The sequence below is a fragment of the Felis catus genome, chromosome B3 (assembly GCF_018350175.1).
Source record: "Felis catus isolate Fca126 chromosome B3, F.catus_Fca126_mat1.0, whole genome shotgun sequence".
Classification (NCBI taxonomy): domain Eukaryota; kingdom Metazoa; phylum Chordata; class Mammalia; order Carnivora; family Felidae; genus Felis; species Felis catus.
Window position 1 is genome coordinate 91,420,963 of NC_058373.1, and position 21,173 is coordinate 91,442,135.

At 33.3% G+C, this 21,173-nt stretch overlaps 1 long non-coding RNA gene across 2 annotated transcripts in view; it reads left to right on the forward strand.

Annotated features, from left to right (window-relative positions):
• Positions 1 to 20,209, forward strand: part of LOC102900350 — a 118,348-nt gene extending 98,139 nt beyond the window's left edge. For both annotated transcript variants that reach the window (XR_006599553.1, XR_006599554.1), the window contains exon 4: positions 14,717 to 20,209. This is a non-coding gene — a long non-coding RNA (uncharacterized LOC102900350). The remainder of the gene's footprint in view (positions 1 to 14,716) is intronic.
• The last annotated feature ends 964 nt before the right edge of the window (positions 20,210 to 21,173 follow it).

The window sequence follows — 21,173 nt, forward strand, 5'->3', positions numbered from 1 at the left end:
GGTTTATATAAAATATTTAAAGTAAACAGATCTATACATATCCAGAATATGTATATATATAATAACACAACTCAATAAGATAAGAATCCAATTAAAAATGGTCAAAATGTAAACAAACACTTTACAAAAGAAAATACATGGATAGTCAATTACACATAAAAATTGCTTAAACTCATTACTCCTTAGGGGAATGCTAATTAAAGCTGCACTGTGATAACACCACACACCTACAGGAATGTAACTAAAAAGCATTTAAAAAGGAAGAATAGGAAAAAAAATAACACAGAAAAAAATAATCTAAAGAAAGTATGAAGGAACTATCTTGTTAGTGAGTCTTGAAAATGGGACAACTACTTTGGAAAGCTATTGACTGTTTTTATAAAGTTAAACATAGAGCTCTTATATGACCTAGATATTCTACTCCAAAGACAAATGAAAACATATGTCCATACAAATTTTTTAAACAAGAATTTATACAGCCTTATTTACCAAAGACCAGAGGTGGGGAAAAAAAAGAATAATCAGATGTCCATCAATAGGTGAATGTAAAAACAAAACTGTGTATTTATAGAATGAAATACTACTTAATAATAAAAAGAATTAACTTCTGATACATGAAACAATACAGATGATTATTAAAATTATTATGCTGGCAGAAGCCAGGTGCTAAACAGTCATGTGTATTATTCCATTTATATAACATTCAATTACAAACTAACGTACATATAGACAAAACACTACAGACGTTGCATGGGACTGGAAGTAGATGCAGGGATGGACAGCAAATCAGGGTAAAGGGAATGTTTTGTATCTTGATTGCAGTTGTTGTTTCATAGTAAATACATTTCTAGAAATGTCCACTTCTACACTTTAAATGGGTGAGGTTTATTATACCTCAATCCAGTCGTTTTAAAAAGTCTAGTGGCAGCTGATAAGATCCTTAACAAAAGTGATCAGTATAGATATGGAGGAAAATACATAGAATTTTTTGATTCTTTCTCTGAGTTATGGAGTTAGGGCTATGGTCCCAGCCCCTAGGGTTGAGTCTATTCTGGTTTATAAAAGTATCCTAACATGGTATTTCATAATATCCTTTTTTTAAAATTCTATCCAATTTATCATTTTAGACAGGGAATTATGTGGTCACGATACTCATAATGCAAAATGACCAGTTAGTGATTGGGCTGAATTTTACCTCAAGTATTTTTCTCTTAAATGTCAAATTGCCCTAGACTTTGATATCTGGTTATTTTTATTAGTTATTTACACTATTCCTCCCTAAATTATATGGACCTGCTTTTTATTTTTGTGATTTTGAATGTACTGAAAAAAAACACTGCTTCCTTCTTAATGTAAATAATCTATAATTGAGGATATATGCTACTATTTTTATTTCAACTTTTTTAATGTTTATTTTTGAGAGAGAGGCAGAGAGCAGGGAAGAGGCAGAGAGAGAGGCAGACACAGAATCCGAAGCAGGCTCCAGGATCTGAGCTGTCAGCACAGAGCCCAACACAGGGCTCAAACTCACTAACTATGAGATCATGACCTCAGCTGAAGTTGGACACTTAACTGACTGAGCCAGCCAGGCATCCCTCAACTTTTGGACTATATGTTCTAAAAGTTTTAAAGATTTCTTATTTGTAATGGACAATAATTATTACACTGATAATTATAAGTACCATGATTTAACCATGTTTTGCTCATCTATTACATGACAAGCACTCTTTGGGCCTCTAAAAACCATTAAGATTAAGATATGCATCTCACCTTTGAGGACTCCCTGTCGACTGATAAAGATATATATCACTGCCTTTCAGCAACTCTTTCTTGCCATGGATTACAGCACAATTATTCTATATACTCTTAAGAAGGAAAATAAATGCTGCCAATTAAAATTGATCTAATTCTCTGGTATCACATAAATTATAACACACATCCAAACTTCAGAGGTATTATAATGTAGAAAAATATCCATTTAGAATGTTTGAAATATGATACTGGCATCAATGTGATAAATGCTGTATCCAACTGTACGTAGAGAACAAAGAGAATTGAAGTAGACAAGGATGATTTTTCTTGGGAGAATGGGTATTTAAGCTATGTCATAAATGATAATATTAAAGATATGTCATTAGGCTAGGTGGAGACTTTATGGCAGCACATTTCAGTAAAGAAAATACTATCACTCTTCTGTGTTAACTTCTATAATCCTATAGTGACTCACTAGTAAAACGATTACCATAATCGTGATTTGCCCTCATGTAGTTGATGCTATTGAGTGGTACTCTCTATTTGTCGTTATTTTAATAGTTTTAACTTTTATCCCTTAAAACCATCATTTTAAAAAATTATTTGAATGGCCTAATTTTTCTATTGTTATCTATTTTGTAACAGTTTGCACACAACCATGGGCTCTTAGCTACCAAAATCAATCTCTCAGACTTTTCTTTCTGTTGTGTCATATTGAAATATTTCTCTAGCAAATTCCATGTGGAAATACCATAATTTTATTCTTATGCCAGAGTTCCTTCGAAAAATTTCAGGCATTTTATTTCTATAATGTACAGCCATTTTACTCAAGAAGTATTAGACCAAATGTATGTTAGACACTTGATTCCCACAAACTCCTCCATTCTCTGTGCCTCAGTTGGATATTCTCTGCTATAGTTTGATGTGGAATTCCAGCATATTAGTTTTACTTGTGAGATAAGTATTTTATGTACTTTTTTTAATTGACACGATAATTCTTTTTTTTTATTATTATTTTTTAAAAATTTAAATCCAAGTTATTTAACATATAGCATAATAATGATTTCAGGAATAGAATTTAGTGATTCATCACTTACATATAACACCCAGTGATCATCTCAACAAGTGTCCTCCTTAATGCCCCTTGCCAATTTATCCCACCCCCCTACCCACAACTCCACCAGCAACGTTATCTGTATTTAAAACTCTCTTATGGTTTAACTCCCTCTATGTTTTTATATTATTTGCTTCCCTTCCCTTATGTTCATCTGTTTTGTATCTTAAATTCCACATATGAGTGAAGTTATATGATATTTGTCTTTCTCTGACTGACTTATTTCACTTATAATATACTCTGGTTCCATCCATGTTGTTTCAAATGGCAATATTTCATTCTTTTTGATCACCGAGTAATATTCCATTGTACATATATACCACATATCCTTTATCCATTCATCCATTGATGGACATTTGGACTCTTTCCATACATACACTGTTGTCAATAGTGCTGCTATAAACATTGGGGTGTATGTGCCCCTACAAAACAGCACTCCTGTATCCTTTGTATAAATACCTAGTAGTTCAATTGCTGGGTCATAGCGTAGTTCCATGTTTAATTTTTTGAGGAACCTCCCTACTGTTTTCCAGAGTCACTACGCCAGTTTTCATTCCCACCAGCAATGCAAAAGGGTTCCTCTTTCTCCACATCTTTGCCAACATCTGGTGTTGTCTGAGTTGTTAATTTTAGCCATTCTGAGATGTGTGAGGTGGTATTTCATTGTGGTTTTGATTTGTATTTCCCTGATGATGAGTGGTGTTGACCATTATTTAATGTGTCTGTTAGCCATCTGGATGTCTTCTTTGGATTAGCTGCTGTTGAAAAAAGCAGAGAACCCCTTTCTGCAGAGATAAAAGAAGTAAAATCTAGTCTGGAGAAATTACAAATGCTATAACCAAGATGCGATGTCTAATGGATGCCATGATGGCAAGGATGGACAAAGCAGAGCAGTAAATCAGTGATATAGAAGACAAAATTATGGATAATAGTGAAACAGAAAAAAAGAGGTAAACAAAGGCAAAAAAGCATGATAGAGGACTTAGAGAACTCAGTGACTTACTAAAAAGGAATAACTTCCAAATAATAGAGGTCCCTCAAGATGAAGAGATAGAAAAAGGGGCAGAAAGTTTATGTGAGCAAATTATAGAGGAAAACTTTCCTAATCTAGGGAAAGACACAGACATCAAAATCCAAAAAGCACAGAGAACTCCCATTAGATTCAACAAAAACCAGCCATCACCAAGGCATATCATAGTCAAATTGACAAAATACACAGAAAATAAAAGAATTATGAAAGCAGCAAGGGGAAAAAAATGTCCTTAACCTAAAGGGAAGACAGGGCAGGGTCACAGCAGACCTATCCACAGAAACTTGGCAGGCCAGAAAAGAGTGGCTGGATATATTTAATGTGCTGAATCAGAAAAAAAAAATATGCAGCCAAGAATTCTTTATCCAGCAAAGCTTCCTTCAAAGTAGAAGGAGGGATAAAGAGTTTCCCAAACAAAAACTGAAAGAGTTCTCATGACCATTAGACCAACCCTGCAAAAACTTTTAAGAGGGACTCTCTTCTATGATGGGAGAAAAGATGAAACAAAACAAATAAGACCAAAAGCAACAAAGATTAGAAAGGACCAGAGAATATCACTAGAAACTCCAACTCTACAGGCAACACAATGCCACTAAATTCATATCTTTCAGTACTCACTATAAATGCCAATGGATGAAACGCTCCAATAAAAAAATCATGTATCAGACTGGGTACAAAAACAAGACCCATCTATATGTTGCTCACAAGAGACCCATTTTAGACCTAACAACACCTGCAGATTGAAAGTTAAGGGATGTGAACTATCTATTATGTTAATGGTCATCAAAAGAAAGCTGGAGTAGCCATATTTACATCAGACAAACTAGATTTTAAAATAAAGACTGTAACAAGAGATGAAGAAGAGCATTATATCATAATTAAGGGTTCTATCCACCAAGAAGATCTAATAATTATAAATATTTATGCCCCAATGTGGACATACAAATATATAAATCTATCACAAAAATTATGTACTTTTATAACCCACAATCAGATTCAAGGTCAATATCGAATTTCTTTTGGTCATCTCTATATTTTCATTTATACTTTATCAAAGGCTGTCAGCTTATTTTTTTTAATATCACATTTTCAAAATATATGACCTAGGGGTGCCTGGGTGGCCCAGTCAGTTAAGTGTCCAATTTCGGCTCAGGTCAAGATCTCACGGTTGGTGAGTTCGAGCCTCGTGTTGGGCTCTGTGCTGACAGCTCGGAGCCTGGAGCCTGCTTCGGATTCTGCGTCTCCCCTTCCCCAACTTGTGCTCTGTCTCTCAAAAATAAATAAATGTAAAAAAAATTAAAATAATGTATGACCTAACTTTTAAAATTACTTTCCCCAAAATATTTTATTTATTGGAATTTATTAAGAACTGCTAATTGTGAATAATAATCGATAATGGATAAACTGACAGGATATAATGGTCTATCACTTTTCTTTCTTATTTCCCTATTTTAATACTACTGCAGAAGAAACATGTAAAAATGTATATTATCCCTATGCTTCTGAAGACATTTTCTGTGAACTTAAAAAGGTATGAATAAATACATAAACCATGTTTGAAGAGACATTTTTAAATCATTATCATACACCAACAATATGCAAAGTTATTTCATTGAAAAGCTCCTTCAAAAACTTTAATAGGGATATTTTTCTAATTCTCATGGAGAAGATAATGAGTAATTTTCATGTTAATGCTATGACCCTGATAGAGGGCAATTATCTCTGAAAACCAATCAAATATTCATTAGAGCTGAATAAATTTGTTATTTAACTTGACTGCCTTTTTAGAAACTCAAATGCCAATTTTAAAATGATCTTAGAGTATTTGACCACATCAGCTGGCCCATGTTTTAAGGTCTCCTGTATCTAGATCCACTACTGTATCATTTTAAACACTGTTATTCTTAACTTACTTCTAGATCAAATTTACATAAAACGATTATACTCAATATGATGTATGAGAGCATAAAAATTCAGAATGCAACTATAGTAATAGCAGTGAAGTGAAATTTGATGCACTCCCTCCTAGCTGGTCATGTGCCAAGAAAGATGACATTTAAACAACTTCTAATAAAGTCAGCTGAAATAGGTTCTCAGATAGGCTGATTCCACCTTGTGGTAGCTGGTAAAATAGAGGAATAAACTGAACCCACATACGTTATATGCTGGTAGCCACATAATCATGCCTCCAGAGAATCACAGAAAGGAGAAATGCTATCATATTCTTCCTTCTGAGTGCATTTATATTTCATATAGTTCATTTATATTTCAGCTTTTCTTCATAAAGAATATCAAGTAAAGAATTTATTCTTAAAAGTAAACTGTTTGAATTCCCAAGTCCCATTTTCCATTGAAAATTAAAAAGTGGCTGCTATATAGCCATACACTGTTGACAAATGGTTTTTTTTTTCTCAATTTTATTTCTTTAAATTATGTGAACCCATCATCCAAAAGTCAAACATTGCTTATATTTTGCATCCACTTATGTTCTCCTCCATTTGCCCTTCTTCCCACCCTCTAACACACAGATAAACACCAGTCTGAATTGTGCACTTATTACTTCTTTTGAAAAATATTACTACGCATATCTTTAAATAACATGTTATTCACATGTGCTTTTTAATTACAAATTCTGTATAAAAGGTGTCACTGTAGTATTTAAGAAGTTTCATGTAGAAAAAATTTGTAAAATTCATCTATATTAAATATACTCTTCCATATATCTAGGTGTTTTTTAAATAGATTTCAATGTTTTTAACCTAACAACTTTCTATAAATTTTATTATGTGTATTTTAAATTTCCTTAAAATTGTGTGGTAATTATAAATAGCATCATATTTATTTAAAATCAAGGTTTAGAGGCACTTGAGTGGTTCAGTTGGTTAAGCGTCCAACTCTTGATTTTGGTTCAAGTTGTGATCTCATGGTTGTGAGATCGAGCCCTGTGTTGGGCTCCATGCTGAGTGTGGAGACTGTTTGGGATGCTCTCTCTGCCCCTTACCTGCTCACTCACTCTCTCTCCCTTATCTCTGTTTTAATAAAAATAAATAAAATGAAGTTGAAAAAATTTTACTAATACAGGGAAATATGACTAATTTTATGACTTTTTAGCCAATTATCAGTTTTTCAAATTTTTAAATGTTTTATTGTTGCCCTGGCAACCACCATCCTACTTTCTCTATGAATGTGACTATTCTGGGTACCTCATATAAATGGAAGTATACAGAATTTGTCTTTCTGTAATGGATTTTTTTCATATAGTATAATGTCCTCAAGGTTCATTCATGTGGTAGCATGCTTCAGAACTTGCCCTTGAAGGCTGAATAATATTCAATTGTATGTATATACCACATTTGGCTTACCCATTCATCTATCAATGGGTACTTAGATTGCTTTCACTTTTTGGCTACTATGAATAATGTTGCTATGAACGTGACTATACAAATATGTCTTCAAGACACTGCTTATAATTCTTTAGAGTACATACTCAGAAGTAGAATTCCTGCCTTATATGGTAATTCTATTTTTTTTGAAGTTTATTTATTTTTGAGATCGGGAGAAGGGCACAGAGAGAGGGAGAGGCTGTCAGCAGAGAGCCTGACATGGGGCTTGATCAGGAACTGTAAAATCATGACTTGAGCCAAAGTCAACAGTTGTGCAATTAACCCACGAAGCCACCCAAGCACCCCTGGTGATTCTATTTTTAATATTTTAAGAAACTGCCATATTGTTTTCCATAGCAGCTATACTATATTATAATCCCACCAACAGTACACAGAATTCCAATTTTGCCATGTCCTTGCCAGTAAATGTCACTGTTTATTTTTTTTTAAGTAGCAGCCATACAGATATGAGGTAGTATGTCATTGTGGCTTTAACATTTCCCTAATGAATAATGATATTGAGCACCTTTCAAATGCTTGTCAGCCATTTGTATATTGTTCTTGGAGAAATATTTATTCAGCTTGGTCCATTTCTTAGACTGTTTGTCTGTTTTCTCTGAGAGTTGTAGGACCTATTTATATATTCCTATATATTCCTATTCCTATTTATATATTAACTCCTAATCATACATAGTTTGTAAGTATTGTCTCCCAATTCATAGGTTGCCTTTTTACTCTTTTGATTTGCCAACCAGCCTTGTAAATTTACTTAAAAAGTCAATAGTTGCTCTCTAACTTTGTTTTAAATTTTAGCACTCTGGGTATGCACATATATATTCACAGTGTTGTTTTTCACATTCAAGATGTTACATATTTTTGTTTGATATTGTGTCAAATTGTGTTACTTAATTCCTCTGAATAACAGAAGTATTGATAAAAAAGTATTGATAACAGGAAATATTTTGCTGATTGTAAAGAAGTATTTCAAATATTTTTCTTAGAATAATTATTTGCCATAATTTTAAATACTTTAGAACAATTTAAGATTTGTAGAAAAGTCACAAATGTAGCACAGGATTTCCTATATACACTGCACTTGCTTTCCCTTACAAATATTATTTTGCATTACTGTGACAAATTTATTAGAATTAATGAACCAAAGTAAATATACTGTTATATCTAAAGTTCATCCTTTATTTGTTTGTTTGTTTGTTTGTTTGTTTGTTTGTTTAGAGCCTTAGGTTTTAGCTATTAACCTTTTCTTCTGCTCCAGGCACCAATCCAGGACACCACAGTACATTTAGTTGTCCTACTTCCTTGGACTTCTCTCATTTGTATTAGTTTCTTAGTCTTTCCTTGTTTCGGCTGTATGTTTTGAGGAATTCTGGTGAGCTATGTTGAAATATAAGCAAAGGCATATTAACAGTTTTAAGAGTTGATTTGAGCAAAATTTGATTAGAATCAGGTAGTGCCAACCCAGAACTTGTTTGCAGCACTCCACTGACAAGAGCCAGGGGAAAATATACAAAGCTTTCTCTACTTATGATGGGGTTATGTCCTTATTGATAAACCTATGGTAAACTGAAAATATTCTAAGTCAAAAATGTAACTAATAGACCTATTCTACCAAACATCATTGCTTACTTAGCCACGCCTACTTGAAACATGCCCACAACTCTTAGATTAGCCTATAAATGGGCAAAATCATATAACATAATGTTGTTTTATAATAAAGCACTAGATATCTCATGTAATTTATTGAATGCAATACCGAAAGTGAAAGAATGGTTGTACGGGTACAGGATGGTTATAAGTGCATCACTTGTTTCCTGTCATGATTGTGTAGCTGACTGGGAGCTGTGGGTCACTGCTGCAGACTAGCATCGGAAAAGAACATCCTCTGGCATATAATTAGCCCGGGAAAGAAACAAAAAAATCAAAGTAGTTTCTACTTAATGCATATTGCTTTCACACCACTGTAAAGTAAAAACAAACAAACAAAAAATCCTAGGTTGAACCATTATAAATCAAGGACTATCTATATAGTGAAATTGCAGAAACAAAGAAAGTTACTTGATTGAGTGACTAGCTTAAAACATAGTTGGTTGTTTGTGATGGTTGTCCTTAGCATTTGCCTTATTTGGGAAAGCCTAGTTGACTCTTTCTGATTGGTTGTCCTCAGGTTTTGATTTCTAAACCTTGAGGAATTTACAAACTTAGGTTTTGGTTTGCCTACACGGGCCATCAGAGCATTGAAGTCACTTCCGTTTAATGACTCCTTGTTTAATGAATTTAACAGGTGTTATGTAGAATGTCCCTCTGTTGGGGATTGTCTGATGTTTTCCTCATATTTATACTGGAGTTACTGGTTTCTGAGAGGAAGACCACATCAGTAAGGTGTCATTTTTTATCAAGTCATGTTAAGGATCATACCAGCAACTACACTGATCCCTTTGATACTGACTGGTTACCTGGTTGAACTGGTACCGGTGAGGTTTCCCTACTGTCCTTTTGAAAGCAAGTCACTTAGTACAACCCACACTTCATTAGTGAGGAGTTATGATTTATCTCCTTAAGGATTAAGTGTCTACATAAATTATTTGGAATACAGATACATGGAAAATTTATCTTTTCTCAGCCATTTATTTCTTATTCAATCATTTATTTGCATTAGAATGGACTCATGGATATTTATTTTACACACACACACATATATATATATATATATATATATATATATATATATATATATTTATTTATTTATTTTAATGTTTGTTTATTTTTGAGACACAGAGAGACAGAGCATGAACGAGGGTCAGAGAGACAGAGGAAGACACAGAGTCTGAAGCAGGCTCTAGGCTCTGAGCTGTCAGCACAGAGCCTGACGCAGGGCTCGAATTCACAGACCGTGAGATCATGACCTGAGCCAAAGTTGGAAGCTCAACTGACTGAGCCACCCAGGTGCCCCTATTTTATATTTTGAATCATAATCCAGTGCTAATGTATTTATTTTGTTCCTTAAATTGTTACAGTTTTGGCCATCAGAAGCTTTATCATTTGGTGTCTATGTCCCTTTGACATACCACTGACATGGTGTGCGTGCATACATACATGCGTGTGAATGAGTATGTGTGCTAAGCTCTGTATCATCCTCTGGAACTAGAACCTGCTCCAGGCTCATCTTGTGCAGTTCCTCCTCCAGTCTTTGAATCAGAAGCCCTTATTTCTTCCTTTAGTGAATGGTATTAGAAACCATGATTGAAATGCTAAGTGTAATTATTGCTACTCAGTTTCTTTGCATCTTGGCCCTTTCAGTTTTCAGGGCAACAAAATACACGTATGTTGCTAATCTATGTATATTTGTATATCTATACATATTTCTGTATCTAACTGTATACATGTCTATATACTGATTTCTTCCAATTCCCATCCATTACCCCATGGATCATTATAATCTCATCCCCATAATTATGTGTAAATTGCCCATTCCAAAGGTAAAAAACCTGATTTTCACCTTCTGCTATCCATTTACTTAATTGTTCAATTCCTATACACATGGATGGCACCGTCACAACTGTTAACATGTATCTCTGTGGGAACATTTTTTTTTAGCTAGATTACAGTATGTACAATTTCTTTTACCTTCAGTTTGAAAGATTGCATTCATTTACATGGTTATTTGGTTCAGCACATTTTCCTCCACCCACTTTATGAGTGTTATGGTCTTGTGTCCTCCCAAATTCATATATTGAAATCTTAACCCCAAACATGATAGTATTGGCAAGTGGGGCCTGTGGAAGGTGATTAGATGATGAGGAAGAAGCCCTCATGAGTGGGATTAATGCCCTTACAAAAGAGATCCCATAGAACTCCCTGGCCCCTTCTACTATGTGAAGGTACATAAAGTCTGCAATCCAGAAGAGCTCCCTCCCTCCATCCTGCTACCTGATCTCAGACTTCTAGTCTCTGGAACTATCAGCAAAATATTTCTGCTGTATATGAGCAATCCAGTCAGTGGTGTTTTCTTACAAAGCCCAAATGGACTAAGGCAGTGACACTGTTAAAGGTAGTTGAAATACCGTCAGCTTCTTTTGTCATCTTCTGCTTTGTATTCTAGGAATCCCCAACCTCCTAAGAAATGTTTTTAAATATTTTTATACATCGAATTTCAATGTGTTTGAGAAAGGCAAAATGTCAGCCAGCTGCAATTACGCATCCTACAGAATACTTTATCCTGTCTGAAAATTCTCTGAGCTCTCTCTGTTCAACTCTTCTCTTCTCCCCCTATACCTTTGACATGCTAATTTTTTTATTGTATCTATAGTTTTGCTTCTTCCAGAATGCTATATAATTGCAATCATATAGTGGATACTCTTTTTTTAAATTTTTTAACTTTTTATTTTATTTTTAAGAGAGAAGGACGGAGCACGAACAGGGGAGGGGCAGGGAGAGAGGGAGACACAGAGTCTGCAGCAGGCTCCAGGCTCTGAGCTGTCAGCACAGAGCCCGATGTGGGGCTCGAACTCATGAACTGCGAGATCATGGCCTGAGCCAAAGTCGGACGCTCAACTGACTGAGCCACCCAGGCACCCCAGTGGATATTCTTTCACATTGACTTCTTTCATTTAGTGATATACGCTGAACATTCATCCATGTCTATGATGGATTGATCACTCATTTGTTTATTGCTGAATAAATTCCATTGTATAGATGCCACACAATTTTTTTAAATCCATCTTATTAGAGCATATAGGTTGCTTTAATATTTTGGCAATTATTAATAAGACTGCTATAAACATTTATGTGCACTCTTTGTGTGTGGATGTGGGCATAGGTTTTCAAATCAGTTTGATAAATACCTAAGAGTGTAATTACTGGATGATAAAGTAAAACTATATTTAGCTTTGTAAGAAACTATCTTCCAAAGTGACTATACAATTTTGCATTTCTACAAGCAATGAGAGTTTCTGTTGCTCCACATATTCAAGGGTTTTTGTTTTTGTTTTTGTTTTTTGTTTTTTTTTTTTTGCATTTTCATCAGTGTAATAGGTATTTACCAGTACCTCAGTGTTTTAATTTGCAATTCTTTAATGATATTTGAAGTAGATAATCTTTGCTTCTTTGACATTTGTATATCTTCTTTGCTGTCTGTTCAGACTGTCTTTTTTTAACTGATTTTTCTTGCTTAGTTTATGAATCAATCCTTTCTATATTTGGATATCAAGACTGCTAGCATATAAATATATGCTTTTCAATTATTTTCTCCCAGTCTGTGGCTTGTATGTATTTTCTTAACAGTGGCTTTGGGAATGCAGAAGCTTTTAATATTAATAAAGTTTTACATATATTTTTTCTTTCATGGATTTTACTTTTGATGTCACATTTTAAAACTCATCACCAGGGTGCCTGGGTGGCTCAGTCTGTTAAGCGTCGGACTTTGACTCAGATCTCGATATTGCAGTTTGTGGGTTTGAGACCTGTGTTGGGCTCTATGCTGATAGCTCAGAGCTTGGAGCTTGCTCTTTCTCTGTCCCTTCCCTGTTCTCATACTCATTCTCTCTCAAAAATAAACACTAAAAAAATTCCTTATAAAAAATACTCATCACCAAACTCATTTTCTTCTAAGTTTTTCTTCTAAGATTTTCTTCTAAGTTTTCTACTAGAAGTTTTATAGTTTCACATTTGTCATTTAGATCTCTGTTCCATTTTGAGTCAACTTTTGTGCAAATGTCTAGGGTGTTACATATTTTGTAGATATTGTGGCACAATGGTAATTTCTGTATCTTTACTAAGAATGTTAAAACTAAACCTCATCATTCTTACGCTTTATCTACCACTTGTTTTCATCTTGGATGTGGATATTTGTGAATGATTTTTACTACTATATTCATGCATATATTTAGCTTTTAGTTTTCCATTTTATTACTATATTTTTTATTTTCAGACCATGAATATTCTTGCCTTATATAATTCATTGGGATAATATCCATCTTTTACTCAATTAATAGATTTTGTATAAGCATTATTCTGTGGCTATTTCTATATTGTGGGCAGATTTTTGCCCATTGATTTAATTTATCTGATCATTAGAGGCCTTTTCAGTATTATATTATGAATTATATGTTTGCTTCAAAGAATCAGTAAATAATTCAGATGCCACTTTATATTGCAAGTTGAAGACAAGAACCTAGGTTGTCTTAATTTCACAGGAGTATATAAAATGGGTACTAGTCCATATAATTTCAGCTTATACTGCCAATGGCATGATTTCAAATGGAATGGGAAAGATTCTGTCCTTAGCTTGTAGAGAAAAAAAGTATACCCAGTATAGTAAATGGTTATCATAATGGCTCCACTGAACCACATCTTCTGTCCACATGTATGAGCAGTATAACAGTCGTGGGCCCCCTTTTGAAGAAATAATTATTCATATTCTTGAATCTGTACTAGTTGAGACTTGTACGGGCCAATATTATATAGAAGAAGAGATGTAGGAATCCAGGAATCTAGGACACATGAGACGTTACTTCCTGTGCTCTCGTACTCCTGAAAACTTGAGAACACCATGTGTGAAGCTCAGTCTAACTTTAGAAGATGAGAGGTCCTGTGGCAGGGAATTGAAGCAACCAGCAGGAGGCACCTGGGCCTTCCTATTCAGCCTATCCATGATGTGAATATAGTCACATGAGTGAATTTTCAGCGCTGTAACAATGCTGTCCACTACACTTTGCTCTTATCCATCATCATCTAATAAATCCACAAATGTAGCCACTTTTCTATATTTTCCATAGCTTCTTCCATCACCATAGATGTTACTTTAGCATTTTCCAGAATGCCCTCACATAGAGATCAAAAAATATCTTCTTTTTGGATACGCCATATTGTTCATTCAGTAATACTGAACTCATAGCCAAAGCAGCATAACTCATGCCCAAAGGAAGCTCATCTAACACAAATATTTTCTCCATAAGGCCAATCATAGCTTTCTTGTGTCCAAAAATGTTACACAGAACTTCATCACTATGGTTGGTTGCCATTTCAAACAGTTAAATCACCAAAAGGTACAAATGTGTGATAAAGTGACACCAAATAGACACTGGAAATGACACTTCTTGTCAATATGAGAGCTGAAACAAGAAGGTAGAGTGCAGCCATGTGCATTTCTGGGTACTCACATTTTTCAGTTCTGAGCATGTGTACTAGTGACTACAACAGTGTCTCAAGGATTGATTTGAGGCTTACCAATAAATTATAGCAAGTAGTCAATTCTCAAATATGGAATCCATGAATAATGAGGATTGACTGTATATGAATTATATATGTACATCTGTATATAAAAATGTCATTTAGCAAAGAAGCAAACAATTAAAGTTGCTGGCTATGAAAATTCCCACGTAAAGTCACATAAGGTGATGACACTTGGCCATCTTGTTTCAGACTCCTGCAGATGACCAGAGAATAGAGATGACAGGCAGCAGTGAAATGTGGCACAAAAATCTGTCTCTGGGACCATTCGAAGAGTTCTGAATCACAACTTCGGCACCTGTTAGTGGAGTAGTCTCAGGCAAGTCACTTAACATTTCTGAACCTTGCTTTCTCTTTATAAAATAAAGAAAATAGAATCTATTAGGAAGAGTTCTTTTTAGGGTCTAAGATTATATTCCCCCCTAGGAATAGTGGTTCAGCATTCCTAAATTTTATGTTCATGGAGACTTTATAGAATAAAACTACTATAAATAATGAAAACTAACTATATCTGTGTGTGTTTGTGTCTTTGTGTTTGTATGCCACATTGACAAGATATTTTACAGCCACATAATGGAACACTGTTCAGCTGCAAAAAAGGTACAGATTAAATGCTCATTACCTATAGACACATGCTCAAAAACATTTTGCTAAGTGAAAGAAACCAGACATAAGAAACTACATATTCTATTATCACATTTACATAAAATACCCAGAAAAGGCAAATTTTTTGAGATTAAAAGTAGATTAATGATGGCATGGAGCTGGGGGGCACGAGTGGGGATTAGCTGTAAATTGGCATGAGAAAATTTATTGCAGAGAAGGAAATGCTCTAAAAGTGATTTGTGATGATGGTTATACCACTCAAAGTTATTAAAAACTATCATATAAGTGTACACTTGAAATGTTTGAAGTTTATGATGATACCTGTTATATATCAAAACTGTTATAATAAGGATGACTCATTTTTTAACTATTTTATTCTTGGGGTAGACCTAGCTTGTAATCACCTCCTTGAGTCCACAAACTGTTTTTCTTAGTTTTTGAAACTGTATTGATTGATTGCTATGCTATACATCTCTCATCCTACCTGACTTTCTACATCACTATTTCTTCCCATTACTAGCACATTTGATGCCAAGGGCACTGTAGTGCTTTAAAGTCCAACACAGACCTAACAATTTGATGCTGTCTGTTATCATCTTATTCATGTATCAGTTCACTCAATAATCATTGCCTGCTGTGTTCCAGCACAATGCTAATCACTAGATATGGAATGTTAACTAAAGCCAGCATAGAACCTATCCTCTTGGAATTTATTGTGGAGAAGCCTTTTCATTCTAGATTAGGCTAGAATGGTTCATTGCTCAAGAAATTGGAATAATATATCTAATTCCTTTCTAGCCCACACATACACTCTAACAAAATTGAGTTTTCACTCCACTTAAATAATCATTTTGAGATGAAATGGACTGAAAAGAAAATGATAGTGATACCATGAATTTCTCATTCAGTGATCTTCCACCACTGGACCTAAGCAGAACTTTCTGCGTTTTCTGCTTTCTTTATGTTAGTAAAGCTGGCAGAGGTTGTGATAGGACTATTATTTGGCTTTTGGACCTCAAATGATAACATGATTCTGTTTCTTTTCAAGGTTATATTTGGACTCAAAGCATCATCTGGAGAGGTAAACAGGTTGCTGCTTTAGCTCCTTGCTTACTAAGATTCAGTCTTTGATAGTGCTTTCCATAGAGACACACATATAAAAATTCTTTCATTCATCACAAGATGATTTTTATCTCATCCATCCTGCCTAAGACTGTTGAACAGTTTTGCTGATACTGCCTAGGTTATAAACACAGATTACTGGATACACAAATCAATTTCTTGCTCTAAAAATTATAAATTTAGTCCATTATATTGCTTAAAATGCTACAAAAACAGAATCAACGATTGTGATATCCTTCTCATTTCCTTGGAAATATTTGTAGATCTACAGATCAAGATACAGAACAATCCCTGTGAATCACATTTGTTTTAACAGCATTTTCACAAATTCAAAGGCAAGAATATCATCCTGCTATTGTACTTGTGGAAAGGTCTGCCATGCCATATAATTGTTCTTGTTATGTTTTCTTTTATCTCAAATTTTGCTTTCTGATATAACATCTGAGCATCTCTTACTTAGTAGTAATTACCTTTGTTTCAGAAAATTCATGAGATTTGCACTGCATGAAATAGCTTCTAATGAAGCTATTTTCCTTCTGTTCGTGAAAATCTATAGGTACCTTTGGGCTCTCAGAGGAGGTGTCTAATGCAGTCTGCTGTTGTGATCAAACTACTTTTCAAGGTGGCTGTACCATTTTTGCATTCCTACCAGTGAAAACTATGGAATTCTCAGCACATAAAAAAAATCTTCCCAACGTCTGCACTAAATAATGGCAGAGTAAATAAGTTTTAAAATCTCCTGACCTTCTTCCCTTTTTAAAAGTCCCTATCTTAGGTACGTTATGAGATATGGCAGAGATAATATCCACTTTTCTTATCAAGTACTCTTAGCAAGATATATGACCTCCCGTACTATATAACTAATCATATTTTTCAAAACTCCTTGTAGGTAAGAGTAAGCATGTACCTAAATTCTGTCCAATGTTATGTAAGCCAAGGTGACATATCAGTTACTTACCTCAAGAGATATTTTTCCTTTCTTCTTGTCCCTCCATTTTGCTACCTCTAAAATTGATGCAACATCTTAGATCATCTAGTTTAGAACTATGTTTTAGGATTGCTGGAGTGATTATCTGTTGTTTCTTGAGAATATTCTAAAGTAGAGTCACCATGTTAACCTTGGATGGCTTGCCTCCAGGTTGATTTCAATGATAAAAAAAATATCAAAATAAACTTCTATACTGTTTAAGGCACTGCTATATATTTATGTTACTCACAGATAACCTCAGTTTGGAATTTTAGGAATAATTGAAGGTAATCATTACTCTTAAAATAAGGGAAAATAAATTCACTTCTCAAAGCTAAAGTACCAAAACAGCATAATGAATCTTAGTCCAAAGTAAATGTTAATGGACTTTACTCATCAGAACTGGAATTTTAGGAAAAGGAAAGTCATAGAGGCAACCACTGGCATAACTAGGGGAATCTAGGCAAATAACAGACAGTGGTGCAAATAAACTAGAACATAGATTATATGTATATTGATAAAAGAACAACAACAAACAACTAAATTAGCCTCTTTGAGTCATTTATTCTTAAGATGTTTAAAAGTTTCACCATGGTTGGATTACTGGTAAAACAGGGTTGTAACATCTATCACGTAAGGAAATGTTTTCTACCTATTATCTGTCATCTACTCATTGTCCTTAGCACAATGCTTAGAATATAATAAGTTCTTAACGTGAATCACTGTTATATTTTTTACTCAATGTCATCCTGTGTTCCTTTTTTAGTAACACTACAAGATTCATGGTTTTATCTCTTAGGATACTTCGAACTCTATAGTGACTTACAAATTTGAATGATCAAAATAATTACTATAAAATTTAAAAGTCCTCTCTTCTTCATTTTTTGCTTTTAATATTACTGAGAATGCCTTAATGGGATTAAAAATAACATGATTTTTAAAAATTATGTGCTATTTCTTAAAACACTCTTATGTACAAATGTAACTGAGACTTATAAAGTTTATGTTTGTAGCCTAAACTCCCACATTATTTTAGTTCAGAGGTACATCCGCAGACTCCAAATAGTTTAGTTATAGGCAGCTGTATTTACTCTACATCACACTCTGTTTCCTTACTTTCCTTCTTAATATATTTCTTGAAGTGACATTTTTAATAAATTTTCTTTTATGTCAGAAAATACAAAATTATTGGGTGTCATTTTAGTAAGAGCATTTACAAGTTTGCTTTTCTTTAACTTTTTTATTCTTCTTAAATTCTCAAGTCATTGTGTATAAAAAAAAATGAAGAGGCATGTAAATATATAAGGATTCCTGTAAATAAGTGTTCTTACTGCATACTAGACATGGTTTGCCAGAAGGGATTATTTTTAAGATAGAGAAGGATAGTAAATAATAGTGGCAGTTCAAATTTTGTACCAATTTCACCTTCCATTAAAACTGCATTATTATATTTATATGATTTAGTGGAATTGTCTTGCTGTAAAGAGGCAAACACTCTTCGATGGTTAGACTCTGGCTGTGGTTGTCAGCTTTAACCACTCAGATGACTATGGGTTGTATAGAAGCCAATATATCATGATCTGTTTAAATCACTATTATTTCCATAGCATTTCTGCTATGAGAGTTTGCTGAAGCTTGGGGAATAGGAAACTTAAATAAGCTGAGAACAAGTTGAAAAAATGAAGTCATTTTCATTTCTATTGTCTAACCAAGTGATATGGATATCCCAAAATTAATATTCTGATTGAAAACACTTGATGTTTAATCTTTTTCCCCCACATAGAGAAAAATACATTGAAATTTCAAAGAAATATTCCCTTGATATTTATTTTTATTAGATTCAGCACTGGCTAGAATTTAGGAAGCCTGGGGGTGAAAAAATAAATTTTATGAACTATAAGCTATATCTGCTAAATAACCTAGAGCTACTTCATATGTTTTTCACTGTGAAAATAGTATTTCTGAAGTTGTCACTAGTCTAGAACTTACAGGCTTACTTTGAAATTCTTCCTTTTAAACAGACAGTGTAGATCCAGGCAAAGATATGGTAATATCCATTAAAACATGTTACAAATGTTTAGAAAGTATACATTGAAGGCTTTAACATGAAACAATTGCTGCATTATAGTATTAATAGTAATGTTAAAAGACATTTAAGATAAGAATTACAAGAGTATTTTGGCCATTTAAAGTATTTTTGAAACCAGAAAAAAGCATATGATTATACTTCTCATGTAGGGTTGTATATGAGATTTCAATTGTACGTTTATTAGCTCTTAGTCAAATCTCTTTGCTCTTTATAGTAAACTATCAAGATATTTACTAAACTAGTTCATAGAACTAAATACTTAATAACTATTATCTCATTTAGTCACGTAGCAAATATACCTTTATCATATAATTCCTAGGAATCGTGGCAGTGAATAATAAAAGGTAGTTTTATAAATCTTGCTTAGTTGGCAAGAAAGATAATAAACACATAAACAGCCAAGTAAGACTAATTTATGTACTTACAACTGTTATGGCACAAATAAATGTATGCATAAAGGCTTACAATAAAACATGCATGTCTTTATTTACCATGGATCATGGTAAAAATTTTAAAAAATCACCTTTTCTAAAAAGTGTTATTTATAGATTTTAATAGATTTAATGTATTATTCCAATAATGTACTGCATATACAAGTATTATGACATTCCTTGGAAATGATGTAATTCATCTTAAACAGATAAAATAATTAGCCAATACTTATTCTAATTTATTTAATACTTAATGCAATTATCTGGATTTTAGTTTGGCAATTTAATCCATGGGAATATATTAAAGTTTATTGAGGAAAAGAGCAAAAGAATGAAACCCTTCAATAGTGAGCACAGAACAAATACTTATATTTTCTCCCCTCTATCATACTGTTTTGTGAAAAATTTGTATGTATTTGATTTGTGGAGTTTTCTTCAGGGCAGGACAATTATTTCTTGTAGGAAATATCCTCATCTATCTTTCAATTTAAGCTTAATTTATTTACTTCTTGAGAAAATTCAAGTATAAAATAGAGAAAACCATACAATTAAATATGAAATATTGGAATATTTGAATTTATAAATCAAATTTTAAAACATCTAAATATATTTACATTTTTTCTTTTCCTTCCAAAAAGAATGTCATAATAAGTGTATAAAGTCATAATTATAGATTAAGCTTTTATATTTTGTCTATGAACATCTATTTCAGAACAGCAAACAAAATATATTGTAAATATTGTCTTCAATTATTTTCATCTTAAAATATCTTTCCAGTTTAAAGTTTTAGTAAAAGGTAAACAAAATATTCATGGATAGATGTTAGATAAAGCATGATGAAATGACACTGTTTAACTTTCGTTTTGTATAATACACAAAAGATTTTCACAAATTTGTAGGAATTTTAACTTTGTAATTTATGAGAAAGATATTTCTAAAATATGTCCTGTTTATCTCAGCTCTTGTCAGTGTTCCTGTCATTTAGTAGGCATTAATTACATAATTTCTAATCATGTAATAAATTAATACTCAGGGCAGTCAAGAATGTAATACTTGTTCAGTCAAGAATGTAATACCTGACTATTAGAGACCAAACTATATACAGCACAAGGAAGCATCTTCTCTATTCACTTAGCAAATGGACTTACCTTTACCTTTGGTGATTATAGGTATATAATGAACAACTCTAAGAACAGAAATGGGGTTGGGATGACATAACCAAGGGAATATTATTTCTTAATTAAGGAGTATATAGATATCTGTATAACTCAAGGAAACAAATATAATTGGAAATATAGTAGGAAGAATTTTGGCTCCCATCATTTCTGCCACTTGCTGGTACTTCATGAATATATTATGCTACATAGTAGAAGAAATATTACACATAAAAATAAAGTTACTAATCAGTTGATCTTAAAATAGGGAAGCCATCTT